At 43.5% G+C, this 14579-nt stretch overlaps 1 pseudogene; it reads left to right on the forward strand.

The window, feature by feature from the left end:
• Positions 1-1759: 1759 nt before the first annotated feature.
• On the forward strand, positions 1760-3086 carry LOC123039687 (uncharacterized; annotated as a pseudogene).
• Positions 3087-14579: the final 11493 nt, after the last annotated feature.

Below are 14579 nucleotides of genomic sequence, written 5' to 3' on the forward strand. Positions count from 1 at the left end.
ACTATCACTTTGTACGGGAACGTGTATCACAGAAGCAACTCCAGATCAAGTTTATCTTGTCTAAGGATCAACTTGCAGACATCTTCACTAAGCCTTTACCACTGCCACAGTTTGAGGCTTGTAGGCGCAATCTTACCCTTCTCAGTTCTTTAGAAAGTGGCTAAGATTGAGGGAGGGTGTTAGACTATGTATAACTTCTGTACCTATGTACGTATTGTAACACAACCATTATATATAATGAGATAAGCCACCCCTAGAGGGTTGTGCTGGTTCCCAAAACTTATTGTCTTACAAGTATAAACCGAGTTACACTGGGCGTACGCTTCACCGTCGTTAAAATGGCATTTGCCGTGCATTTTTCATACAAGGCTTCATTTGTTTTTCCTGTAGTGGCAGCCGGGTGGCGGCCGTCGCCGGCTATGTAGACGAAAAGGTCAGGTGGTTGATACCACAAGTGAATGAGCACGGAGTCCCCACGAGCCGCGACGACAGAGGAAGTCGCTCAGAAACTCTCCTCGATGTCTGTGATTTCGACGTGGAGGGTCGACACCGCTGGCACCACGGCGAGGCTGAAGGAGGCCTGGATAGGACAGCCGGTGGAGCTAAGGCAGCATGCCCGCGTATGTGCGTCGGCGGTGGAGGGATCCTGGGTCGCCGGCGGTCGAGCATCACCCAGCAAGGGCGGTAGTCGCCGGCGGCGGACGAGGGCTAGGTTTCCATGTTGGTGAGGATTGAGAATTTCAGATCGGGCAGGGCAGGGATTCAGGGTGGACGACACGAGCGGTCTTTCAGACCGGCTCATGGCCCGCTCGGTCCTGGCCGGCTCGGGCCTAGCCCGCTCAAAAAATTGGCCGGTCCGAGCTCACCATTCCGGCCCGACAAAAGCTTCGGTCCGGTCCGGGCTTTAACCGAGCCGACCGAGCGGACCGAAGAACGTGACGGGAGCGTAGTCGGAGCGTGGCGGGGGCATGGCGAGAGCGTGGTGGAGCATGATGGGGGCGTGGCGGGGGCGTGGCCAGGGCATGCCAGAGGCGTGGCGGGGGCGTGGCCAGGGCGTGGCGGCGCAGGCATGGTGGGGGCTGAAGAAACCATCGCCGTTTATGTCCGCCGCCGCGGGGGGCCGTCGTCTGCACGGCCACTGGACTCGCTGGCCCTGGAAACTATGTCCATTAGACGCGCCCCACTCGGATCTATCGTATGCACCAACGAACACGACGTGGGAGGTCATACATCGCCGCATCGGGCACCGTCTATTTCATCTCTGTTCGTCGGCCGTCGTGCCAAGTTCGTCGCCGATGAGCTCGTTCCGGTGATTTTCTTGGCTCCTCTAACTCCCTCTGGATCTTCCAAAACTGCCTGACATCTCCGTGACGAGCCCTGCTGCCTCCAGCGCCCTCCCCGCGTGGCCATGCTCCGGCACGTGCTCTGCGGTGAACTCCAGCCGGTCCAAACGAGCCGCTCAGTCCGGCTCGGGCTTCGTCCCTGCCGGTCCGGTCCCTGGAAACAGGACCGCGACGCTGCTCGGTTTGGTCCGGTCCGGACCGCCGACGGCCGGTCCAAAGGACGGCTCGGTCAGGGACCGGACCGGCCCGGACCGTGTCCACCCTGAGCAGGGATGGTGTTTGTCTTTTTATCATCCAGTGCTATACATCCAACGGTGATTATCCAATTCAGAATATAACCGTGCGTAAAAAGTAGGAGTACTACGTAAAACCTAGCACTGCTCGTTAAGAATTGCCTGTCCTCCCTCTCCGCCTCCATGGCTGCCTCCACCTGGATCCCGCCTACCCTTCCCGAGTGCAACGATTACGACGGCGCAGTCCTCCTCGACCTGCGGTGCTGCACCGCCGACTTTCGCAACGCCACCACCGCATCTGGCGCCACGAGCAGAGGCCGGCCGATCCAGGTGACCTTCCGTGCCGCCCGCCCACCGCTCCTCTGCTGCTTGTGCGTCCACTGCCCCGGCCTGGACGTCTTCCGCATAAGGCCCAGAGTCGTCGCCACGGACGCCGACCTCGTGCTCCTCCGCGTCCCCATCAACATCAACGCGTGTCTTGATGTAGAGCCCTGGGACTACTTCGTGTACACCCCGCGAGCCCATCGCCTGGATCTGCTCCCTAATCCGTACCCCATGTTCTTCCGCGACTCTGCAGCCACCCTCAGCCGCGAGGACGGTGCCTGGTACGCCATCGCCGCCATCAGCAGCTGGTGCCCAGTGTACGAGGGCAGTAGCAAGTCGATCACTAGGTGGGATTTCAGCCTCCACCTGTACCTCCATGCCCATGTCATTGGAGGAGCTTGTGAGGGACAAGCTTCTCCCGTTGCCCGCTGCTGCCTCCAATGGGGCAGAGGACGACGACGACGTGCCGCTGTACCACAAGACATCCAAGACGCTCTCAGTTGGCGGCGAGCGCGGCACCGTCGCCTGGGTGGACCTCTGGCGTGGCATCCTCCTCTGTGACCTGCTCGGGGGACGACAACCAATGGTGTTTCAAGACATCCCATTGCCCATGCCAGCAAGGGGAAACATGGGTCGCTTCCTCCAGCAATGTGAGCCCAACTTTATCCGGGATGTTGCCATCACTCGGCACAAAGACACCATCAAGTTCGTCGAGATGGAAATTTGGCCACAAAAAAGGCAGACCCAGCATGTCATCCCTGGTGGATGGAAGGCCACAACATGGAGCATGCCAATACCACCATTACCGGTTGTTGGTTCATTCGCAGACTGGCAGTGTGACTGTGAAGCCCAAATTGGTGATGTCACCAGCGACCCACACCATTGGAACCTGCTGTCCAAGCTGAGCGGGAGCAATGCCACGCCAGCATTGCAGAAAGAGGAACTTTTCACGGCATACCCCACCATAAGCATAGACGACGATGATATTGTCTACTTTGCTCATAGTAACGACATCAATCTCCTGGAAAGATTGGAGTTGGTGATTGCTGTCGATGTAAGGAACAAAACCCTGCGAGGAGTAGCCGAGATTGATGTCCAGAAGAAGAACTTCATCCTCATGCCCGTCTTCTACACTAGTGACATCCGCAGACATCTGAGGAAGACTACTGCAGGCACATCTCAGTAGAGCTTAATCCTTTTTTTTTGCGGAATAATTCTTGTATTACTCAATCAAAACATAGTTACAGTCACGCTAAACAGTGTCCAAAACGGCATCTGGTCCTGACCCAAGCCATACAGCAATTCGGCCTTGAGTCCTCCCAAAGTTGGCCAAAACATGACTAGAATTATTACAACTACGATGGATATGAGTAATACAAGAACTACGTTCGGACATGCTATTTTTAATCTCTCTAATAAGAAAGGCATATTTTGATCTATTTGTATCTCCACTTTTCACCATGTTCACTGCTTCCAAATTGTCGCTTTCAATATAAATTGGTAGACTGCTCCACTGTAGAGCGAGCATGAGTCCCTCCCGGATTGCTAAGATCTCAGCCTCCAAAATATCATCACAAGAAAAAAGGTGTCTACAAGAGCTGAAGATGATGGCGCCGGTGTGGTCACGGAGCAGCATAGCAGTTCCTCCAACTCCATTCAAAGCAGATCCATCTGTATTTAGCTTTACATGCCCAGTGGCCGGGGGTATCCAAGAAACAAGATTAGTGGAAGCATTATTGCATGCGTGAGCTGTAAGAGGGAAACATTATTGAAGTGGGGCTTTCCCTTTCATATGAACATCACCAAAACGTGTTGCAATGGATTGTAGCGATGATAGGTAGCTTGATAAAAATCTGACAGAGACATCCAAAGGAGGGGCGGGTTTAAAATGCACGAGCTCGTTTCTAACATACCAAATTCGCCAGAAGAGCATCACCAGTCGAACTCGTGTAGACTCATCAACCTCGCAGATATACTGAATAAACCAATCAGGCCCAGTTGACTTGATCGAAGATACATCCGGCAAGAACCATTCAGCAGCCATGGCTCTCCATAGAGCTCTTGCGTTCGTGCATGAACAGAATGTATGGAACGTGTCTTCTTCATTAGCACCACAAATAGGGCATAGCGAGCATGTCTCCAGATTCCGTTTCATCTTGTTACTCCAAGTAGCAAGGGAATTATTTGCAAGGCGACATGCAAAACTCAATACTTTCGGGGGAGGCGGACAAGACCATAGAGCCTTCCAGCCCTCACGGCGTCCATCCGGCCGGTTGCTCGAAGTGACCATTAGCCCATTATGGAGATCATCCGAGGCCAGACGGTAAGCACTTCGCACACTAAAAACACCTGATTTTTCAGGAGCCCAAGCAAAGAAATCCTCACCCAAGCGATGAGAAGGGCGAATTTTCTGGATCTCACAAATGTCAACTGGGAGAAAGAATTGCTGCAATTTCGTATTGTCCCAATTTCCATTGTGGTCCATAAGCTCAGAAACCCACTTAAATCTACATCGACCTTTTGGAGATATAAGCCCACCATAGGATCCCGAACAATCCATCTATCACGCCAAATTCTAACATTTTGACCATTTGCAATCCTCCAAACTATACCCTTCTTTAACAGTTCCAGGCCATGGCAAACAGCTTCCAAGTAGGTGATGGATTACCTGTGAACACAGTGTCTTCCAATCTCCCATTAGGGTAGTATTTTGCCTTCAGTAGCCTAGCACAGAGACCATTGGGATGGGTTAGGAGACGCCAAGCCTGTCATGCTAACAAAGCTTGATTAAACAATCTGAAATCTCTAAAGCCCAAACCACCTTGACACTTTGGCCTTGTCATTTTGTTCCATGCATACCAATGTGTTTTCCTCTTCCCCTTCTCCGCACCACAGAAATAATTTCTGACCATGCGGTTCAAATCATCACAAACTTCAAAGGGGAGCTTAAAGACACTCATTAAATAGTTTGGAATTGCCCGTGCCACAGATTTAATTAGTACCTCCTTACCAGCTTGAGTTGGGTGGCCATCAAAAGAGAACAATCTCTTCGTAAGTTTTACTTGGAGATTCTGAAATTTACCCTTTGTCATTCTGCCATCCGGGGTTGGAAGACCAAGATACTTTTCCTCAAACCCAACAGTCAGGACTTGAAGAGCATCCTTGACCGAGTCCATGTTGTTCTTAGGGCAGGAGTTACCAAATAAAATAGAGCACTTAGCAGGATTGATTAGTTGTCCTGTAGCATGACCATAAGCATCTAGGATGTTTTTAACATGTGTGGCTTGTTGGTCAGAAGCTTTGAAGAAGAGCAGAGTGTCATCAGCAAATAGCAAATGGGATATACTAGGGGCCCTTCTAGTTATTCTCAATGGAGAAATATTACCAAGTACGATACCTTGATTTATCAGAGCGGACAGACCATCAGCAACAAACAGAAACAAATATGGGGATAGGGGATCACCTTGCCGAAGACCACACGTCGGTGCAAACGAATCCAAGATGGCTCCATTAAATTTTACGGAGTATCTCACTGAGGTCACACAAGTCATTATCCAGTGAACCCATTTGTGAGCGAAGCCAAGCTTTTGCATCATTTTCTTAAGGTAAGACAAATCTACCCGATCATATGCCTTTGAGAGGTCAAGTTTGTATGCACAATAACTCCTTGTCGGATCCTTCTCTTGCTTGATGTGATGGATACATTCAAAAGCTATCAATGCATTATCAGTAATCATACGCCCTGGGATGAAAGCACTTTGATAGGGGGAAATAATATCATCCAAAACAGGTCTAAGCCTATTAACCAAGCACTTTGAAACTACTTTGTAAATAACATTACATAAGCTTATAGGGCGAAAATCAGTAACCTTCACTGGGTTTTGAATTTTAGGTATCATGACAATCACTGTATCATTTACCTCCGGTGGCATTACTCCCGTGCGAAAAAATTCCTTCACAACGCCTATAACACTTTCCTTGAGAGTAGACCAGTTCCTCTGAAAAAATCGTGTCGGGAATCCATCAGGACCCGGTGCCTTTAGGGGGCCAATCTAGAAGAGTGCATCAGATATTTCTTTTTCTGTGAAATCTCCACACAATATATCATTTGTTTCCTCACCTACCAAAGGTGCAATAAGATCAATGATAGGAGAAGAGTCCAGATTACTTTCAGCCGTGAAAATATCCTCAAAATATCTAGTCGCTGCTGCACCCATCTCCTTACTGTCAGTGTGGATAACACCATTGATGTCTTCAAGTTTCTTTATTCGATTTTTCCTGGCTCGCCAAACAGCCTTGGCATGAAAAAAAATTGTATTGCGATCGCCGTCCTTCAGCCAAGTAATACGTGAGTGCTGCATCCACATAAGTTCCTCTCTATACAACAGTTCATTCATTTTATCTGTAACTCTCTTTCCATTCTGTCGGCGTTCATTAACATAAGTTCTTCTAGTTGAGTACGTGTTTTTTCTATATCTCTAATAACGCTACCAAACTTTGTTTTACTCCATTGACAAAGTTTACGCATTGTTTCACGTAGAGCCCCATGTACATCACCCAGAGAACCTTTTTGACCAGCAGCCTCCCATGCATTCGCAATGACTTCCTGTAAAGCCGGCTCCCATTCCCACATAACTTCATAACGCCTAATCCTCGGTTTGTACTTCTGATCCTTGATACGTCTCCAACGTATCTATAATTTTTGATTACTCCATTCTACTTTGTCTACTGTTTTGGACTATATTGGGCTTTATTTTCTACTTTTATATTATTTTTTGGGACTAACCTATTAACCGGAGGCCCAGCCCAGAATTGTTGTTTTTTGCCTATTTCAGTGTTTCGAAGAAACAGAATATCAAACGGAGTCCAAACGGAATAAAACCTTCGGGAACGTGATTTTCCAACCGAACGTGATCCAGCAGACTTGGACCCTACTCCAAGAAGTTTCCGAGGAGGCCACGAGGGTGGAGGGCGCCCCCCCCTGGGCGCCCCCTACCTCGTGGGCCCCTTGGAGCTCCACCGACGTACTCCTTCCTCCTATATATACCTACGTACCCCCGTCAGATCAGAGACGGAGCCAAAAACCTAATTCCACCGCCGCAACCTTCTGTATCCGCGAGATCCCATCTTGGGGCCTGTTCCGGAGCTCCGCCGGAGAGGGCATCTACCACGGAGGGCTTCTACATCAACACCATAGCCTCTCCGATGAAGTGTGAGTAGTTTACTTCAGACCTTTGGGTCCATAGTTATTAGCTAGATGGCTTCTTCTCTCCTTTTGGATCTCAATACAATGTTCTCCCCCTCTCTTGTGGAGATCTATTCGATGTAATCTTCTTTTTGCGGTGTGTTTGTTGAGACCGATGAATTGTGGGTTTATGATCCAGCTTATCTATGAACAATATTTGATTCTTCTCTGAATTCTTTTATGTATGATTGAGTTATCTTTGCAAGTCTCTTCGAATTATCTTTATGGTTTGGACAACTAGATTGGTAGTTCTTGCAATGGGAGAAGTGCTTAGCTTTGGGTTCAATCTTGCGGTGTCCTTACTCAGTGACAGAAAGAGTTGCAAGGCATGTATTGTATTGTTGCCATCGAGGATAACAAGATGGGGTTTTTATCATATTGCATGAATTTATCCCTCTACATCATGTCATCTTGCTTACGGCGTTACTCCGTTTTTACTTAATACTCTAGATGCATGCTGGACAGCGGTCGATGAGTGGAGTAATAGTAGTAGATGCAGAATTGTTTCGATCTACTTGTTTTGGACGTGATGCCTATATACATGATCATACCTAGATAATCTCATAATTATTCGCTTTTCTATCAATTGCTCAACAGTAATTTGTTCACCCACCGTAGAATACTTATGCTCTTGAGAGAAGCCACTAGTGAAATCTATGGCCCCGGGTCTATTCTTATCATATCAATCTCCATTACTTTATTTACTTGCTTTATTTTACTTTGCCTTTTACTTTTTACTTTGCATCTATCTATCAAAAATACCAAAAATATTATCTCTATCAGATCTCACTCTCATAAGAGACCGTGAAGGGATTGACAACCCCTAAGCGTTGGTTGCGAGTTGCTATCATTTTGTGTAGGTACGAGGGACTTGTGTGTGATCTCCTACTGGATTGATACCTTGGTTCTCAAAAACTGAGGGAAATACTTACGCTACTTTACTGCATCATCCTCTCCTCTTCGGGGAAATCCAACGCAGTGCTCAAGAGGTAGCAAGAAGAATTTCTGGCACCGTTGCCGGGGAGTTCGCGCAAAAGTCAACTATACCAAGTACCCATCACAATCCCTATCTCTCGCATTACATTATTTGCCTCTCATTTTCCTCTCCCCCACTTCACCCTTGCCGTTTTATTCGCCCTCTCTTTCCCAATCTCCTCCTCTCTTTATCTTTTGACTTTTTCTCATTTGCCTTTGCTTGTGTGTTGGATTACTTGTTGCCATGGCACAAGATAATACCAAATTGTGTGATTTCTCGAATACCAATAATAATGATTTCCTTAGTACTCTGATTGCTCCTCTTAATAATGATGAGCCTTGTGAAATCAATACCGCTTTGTTGAATCTTGTTATGAAAGATCAATTCGCCGGCCTTCCTAGTGAAGATGCCGCTACTCATCTAAACAATTTTGTTGATTTGTGTGATATGCAAAATAAGATACGGATAACAATATTGTCAAATTAAAGTTATTTCCGTTTTCACATAGAGATCGTGCTAAAGTTTGGTTTTCATCTTTGCCTAAAAATAGTATTGATTATTGAAACAAGTGCAAAGATGCTTTTATCTCTAAGTATTTTCCTCCCGCTAAGATTATTACTCTGAGGAACGATATCATGAATTTTAAACAACTTGATCATGAGCATGTTGCCCAATCTTGGGAAAGAATTAAATTAATGCTTCGCAATTGCCCTACTCATGGTTTGAATTTATGGATGATCATACAAAACTTTTATGCCGGATTGAATTTTGCTTCTAGAAATCTTTTAGATTCGGCCGCGGGAGGCACTTTTATGGAAATTACGTTAGGAGATGCTACAAAATTGCTTGACAATATTATGTCTAATTATTCTCAATGGCATACCGAAAGAACTTCTAGTAAAAAGGTGCATGCTATAGAAGAAATCAATGTTTTGAGTGAAAAGATGGATGAACTTATGAAGATGTTTGCTACTAGAAATACTTCTCTTGATCCCAATGATATGCCTTTATCTACTTTGATTGAGAATAATAATGAATCTATGGATGTGAATTTTGTTGGAAGGAATAGTTTTGGAAATAACGCGTATAGAGGGAATTTTAATCCTAGGCCTTATCCTAGTAATCCTTCTAATAGTTATGGAAATTCCTACAACAACTCTTATGGAAATTTTAATAAGATGCCCTCTGAATTTGAGAGTAGTGTTAAAGAGTTTATGAATTCACAAAAGAATTTTAATGCCTTGCTTGAAGAAAAAATGCTTAAAGTTGATGATTTGGCTAGGAACGTTGATAGAATTTCTCTTGAAATTGATTCTTTAAAGCTTAGATCTATTCCTCCTAAGCATGATATCAATGAGTCTCTCAAAGCTATGAGAATTTCCATTGATGAGTGCAAGGAAAGAACCGCTAGGATGCGTGCTTCCAAAGATGCCTTTATTAAAGCGTGTTCTTCCGATTCCTATGAAAATCAAGATGAAGATCTAAAAGTTATTGATGTATCCCCTATTAAATCCTTGTTTTGCAATACGAATCTTGATGAATCTGAATATGATCTTCCTTTACCTAGAAGGCAACCTAAGAATTCTGAGTTTCTAGATCTTGATGATGAAATTGATGAAAGTGGGATTGAAATAAATAAAAACCGTGATGTTGCTAAACCCAATATTTTGGATCTCAAGGAATTTAATTATGAAAATTTCTCTTTGATTGGTTGTATTTCCTTGTTGCAATCCGTGTTAGATTCTCCTCATGCTTATAGTCAAAATAAGGCCTTTACCGAACACATTGTTGATGCCTTGATGCAATCTTATGAAGAAAAACTTGAGTTGAAAGTTTCTATCCCTAGAAAACTCTATGATGAGTGGGAACCTACTATCAAAATTAAAATTAAAGATTATGAGTTTCATGCCTTGTGTGATTTGGGTGCTAGTGTCTCCACTATTCCCAAAAGTTTGTGTGATTTGCTAGATTTCCGTGACTTTGAAGATTGCTCTCTAAATTTGCATCTTGCGGATTCCACTATTAAAAAGCCTATGGAAAGAATTAATGATGTTCTTATTGTTGCCAACAGGAATTATGTGCCCGTAGATTTTATCGTTTTTGATATAGATTGCAATCCTTCATGTCCTATTATTCTTGGTAGACCTTTCCTTAGAACGATTGGTGCGATTATTGATATGAAGGAAGGGAATTTTAGATTCCAATTTCCCTTGAGAAAGGGTATGGAACACTTCCCTAGAAAGAAAATAAAACTACCATATGAATCTATCATGAGAGCCACCTATGGATTGCCTACCAAATATGGCAAAACTTAAATCTATCTTCGCTTTTATGCCTAGCTAGGGGCGTTAAACGATAGCACTTGTTGGGAGGCAACCCAATTTTATTTTGTGTTCTTGTTTTTGTTCCTGCTTAGTGTTAAATTTTGTTTTTATTTTCTGTTTAGATGTGGTTTTGTGTTTTAATTAGTGTTTGTGCCAAGTAGAACCTATAGGATAAGCTATGATGATAGTTGATTTGATTCTGCTGAAAAACAGAAACTTTGTGCTCACGAGAAAAAATTTAATAAATCACAGGAACAAGCTTTTGCATTGATTATTTTTGCTGCTGTTCAATAAAAAAATTGTCTAGTGCGTACTATTTTGGTAGAATTTTTTAGAGTTCCAGAAGTTTGCGTTAGTTACAGATTGCTACAGACTGTCCTGTTTTTGACAGATTCTGTTTTTCGTGTGTTGTTTGCTTATTTCAATGCATCTATGGCTAATAAATTAGTTTATAAACCATAAGGAAGTTGGAATACAGTAGGTTTAACACAAATATAAATAAAGAATGAGTTCATTACAGTACCTTGAAGTAGTCTTTTGTTTTCTTTCACTAACGGAGCTCACGAGATTTCTATTGAGTTTTGTGTTGTGAAGTTTTTAAGTTTTGGGTGAATTCTTTTGATGGATTGTGGAACAAAGAGTGGCAAGAGCCTAAGCTTGGGGATGCCCATGGCACCCCAAGATAATCCAAGGACACCAAAAAGTCGAAGCTTGGGGATGCCCCAAAAGGCATCCCCTCTTTCGTCTACTTCCATCGGTAATTTACTTGGAGCTATATTTTTATTCACTACATGTCATGTGTTTTGCTTGGAGCGTCTTGTATTATTTGTGTCTTTGCTTGTTAGTTTGTCACAATCATCCTTGATGTACACACCTTTTGAGAGAGCCATACATGATATGGAATTTGCTAGAATACTCTACGTGCTTCACTTATATCTTTTGAGCTTGATAGTTTTGCTCATAGTGCCTCACTTATATCTTTTGAGCTTGATAGTTTTGCTCATAGTGCTTCACTTATATCTTTTGAGCTTGATAGTTTTGCTCATAGTGCTTCACTTATATCTTTTGAGCGTAATAATTTTTTCTCTAGTGCTTCACTTAGATCTTTCAGAGCACGGTGGTGGATCTGTTTTAAAGAAACTATTGATCTCTTATGCTTCACTTAGATTATTTTGAGAGTTGTTAATAGCATAGTAATTTACTTAAAGTTAATATACTTGGTATTCAAGATTTGTGAAACTTTCTTTTGAGTGCATTGAATACTAAGATAAGTTTGATGCTTGATAATTGTTTTGAGTTATGAAGGTGATAATATTAAAGCAATGCTAGTAGGGGTAATTATGAATTTAAAGAATTTTTGCGTTGAAGTTTGTGATTCCCGTAGCATGCACGTACGGTGAACCGCTTGTGATGAAGTCGGAGCACAATTTTATTTATTGATTGTCTTCCTTATGAGTGGCAGTCGGGGACGAGCGATGGTCTTTTCCTACCAATCTATCCCCCTAGGAGTATGCGTTTAATGCTTTGGTTTTCAATGACTTCTAAATTTTTGCAAGAAGTGCATGAGTTCTTTTGATTAATGTTGAGTCCATGTATTATACACACTCTCACCCTTCCGCCATTACTAGCCTCTCTAATACCGCACACTTCTCGCCGGTATCGTACACCCACCATATACCTTCCTCAAAACAGCCACGATACCTACCTATCATGGCATTTCCATATCCATTCCGAGATATATTGCCATGCAACTCTCTACTGTTCCGCTCATATGACACACATTACTTTTGTCATATTGCTTTTTGCATGAACATGTAGTTGACATTGTATTTGTGGCAAAGCCACCGTTCATAATTCTTTCATACATGTCACTCTTGATTCATTGCATATCCCGGTACACCGCCGGAGGCATTCATATAGAGTCATACTTTGTTCAAGTATCAAGTTGTAATTGTTGAGTTGTAAGAAAAATAAAAGTGTGATGATCATCATTATTAGAGCATTGTCCCAGTGAGAAAAGGATGATGGAGACTATGATTCCACCATAAGTCGGGATGAGACTCCGGACTTTATGAAAAATAAAAGAAGCCAAAGAAGCCCAAACAAAAAAAAGAGGCCAAAGAAGCCCGCCAAAATATAAAAAAAAATTAAAAAATGAAAGAAAAAGAGAGAAGGGACAATGCTACTATCCTTTTTCCACACTTGTGCTTCAAAATAAGCACCATGATCTTCATGATAGAGAGTCTCATATGTTGTCACTTTCATATACTAGTGGGAATTTTTCATTATAGAACTTGGCTTGTATATTTCAATGATGGGCTTCCTCAAAAGTGCCCTAGGTCTTCGTGAGAAAGCAAGTTGGATGCACACCCACTTAGTTTCTTTTGTTGAGCTTTCATATACTTATAGCTCTAGTGCATCCGTTGCATGGCAATCCCTACTCACTCACATTGATATCTATTGATGGGCATCTCCATAGCCCGTTGATTATCCTCGTCAATATGAGACTTTCTCCTTTTTTGTCTTCTCCACACAATCCCCATCATCATATTCTATTCCACCCATAGTGCTATATCCATGGCTCACGCTCATGTATTGCGTGAAGGTCGAAAAAGTTTGAGATTATTTAAGTATGAAACAATTGCTTGGCTTGTCATCGGGGGTATAGAAGTTGGGAACATCTTTATGTGACGAAAATGAAGTATGATTTTGTAGGGATGAACTTTCTTTTGCCATGTTATTTTGAGAAGACATGATTGCTTTGATTAGTATGCTTGAAGTATTATTATTTTTGTGTCAATATGAACTTTTGTCTTGAATCTTCGGATCTGAATACTCATGTCACAATTAAGAAGATTTACATTGAAATTATGCCAAAGTATCACTCCGCATCAAAAATTCTTTTTTATCATTTACCTACTCGAGGACGAGCAGGAATTAAGTTTGGGGATGCTTGATACGTCTCCAACGTATCTATAATTTTTGATTGCTCCATGCTACTTTACCTACTGTTTTGGACTATATTGGGCTTTATTTTCCACTTTTATATTACTTTTGGGACTAACCTATTAACCGGAGGCCCAGCCCAGAATTGTTGTTTTTTTGCCTATTTCAGTGTTTTGAAGAAACGGAATATCAAACGGAGTCCAAACGGAATGAAACCTTCGGGATCGTGATTTTCCAACCGAACGTGATCCAGGAGACTTGGACCCTACTCCAAGCAGTGCCAGAGGCGGTCACGAGGGTGGAGGGCCCGCGCCCCCCTACCTCGTGGGCCCCCTGACGCTCCACCGACGTACTCCTTCCTCCTATATATACCTATGTACCCCCGAACGATCAGAACATGAGCCAAAAACCTAATTCCACCGCCGCAACCTTCTGTATCCACGAGATCCCATCTTGGGGCCTGTTCTGGAGCTCCGCCGGAGGGGGCATCCACCACGGAGGGCTTCTACATCAACACCATAGCCCTCCGATGAAGTGTGAGTAGTTTACTTCAGACCTTCGGGTCCATAGTTATTAGCTAGATGGCTTCTTCTCTCTTTTTGGATCTCAATACAATGTTCTCCCCCTCTCTTGTGGAGATCTATTCGATGTAATCTTCTTTTTGCGGTGTGTTTGTTGAGACCGATGAATTGTGGGTTTATGATCCAGCTTATCTATGAACAATATTTGATTCTTTTCTGAATTCTTTTATGTATGATTGAGTTATCTTTGCAAGTCTCTTCGAATTATCTTTATGGTTTGTCCAACTAGATTGGTAGTTCTTGCAATGGGAGAAGTGCTTAGCTTTGGGTTCAATCTTGCGGTGTCCTTACTCAGTGATAGAAAGAGTTGCAAGGCACGTATTGTATTGTTGCCATCGAGGATAACAAGATGGGGTTTTTATCATATTGCATGAATTTATCCCTCTACATCATGTCATCTTGCTTACGACGTTACTCTATTTTTACTTAATACTCTAGATGCATGCTGGATAGCGGTCGATGAGTGGAGTAATAGTAGTAGATGCAAAATCATTTCGATCTACTTGTTTTGGACGTGATGCCTAGATACATGATCATACCTAGATAATCTCATAATTATTCGCTTTTCTATCAATTGCTCAACAGTAATTTGTTCACCCACCGTAGA

Source organism: Triticum aestivum, chromosome 2B (genome assembly GCF_018294505.1).
Source record: "Triticum aestivum cultivar Chinese Spring chromosome 2B, IWGSC CS RefSeq v2.1, whole genome shotgun sequence".
In the NCBI taxonomy this organism is placed as follows: domain Eukaryota; kingdom Viridiplantae; phylum Streptophyta; class Magnoliopsida; order Poales; family Poaceae; genus Triticum; species Triticum aestivum.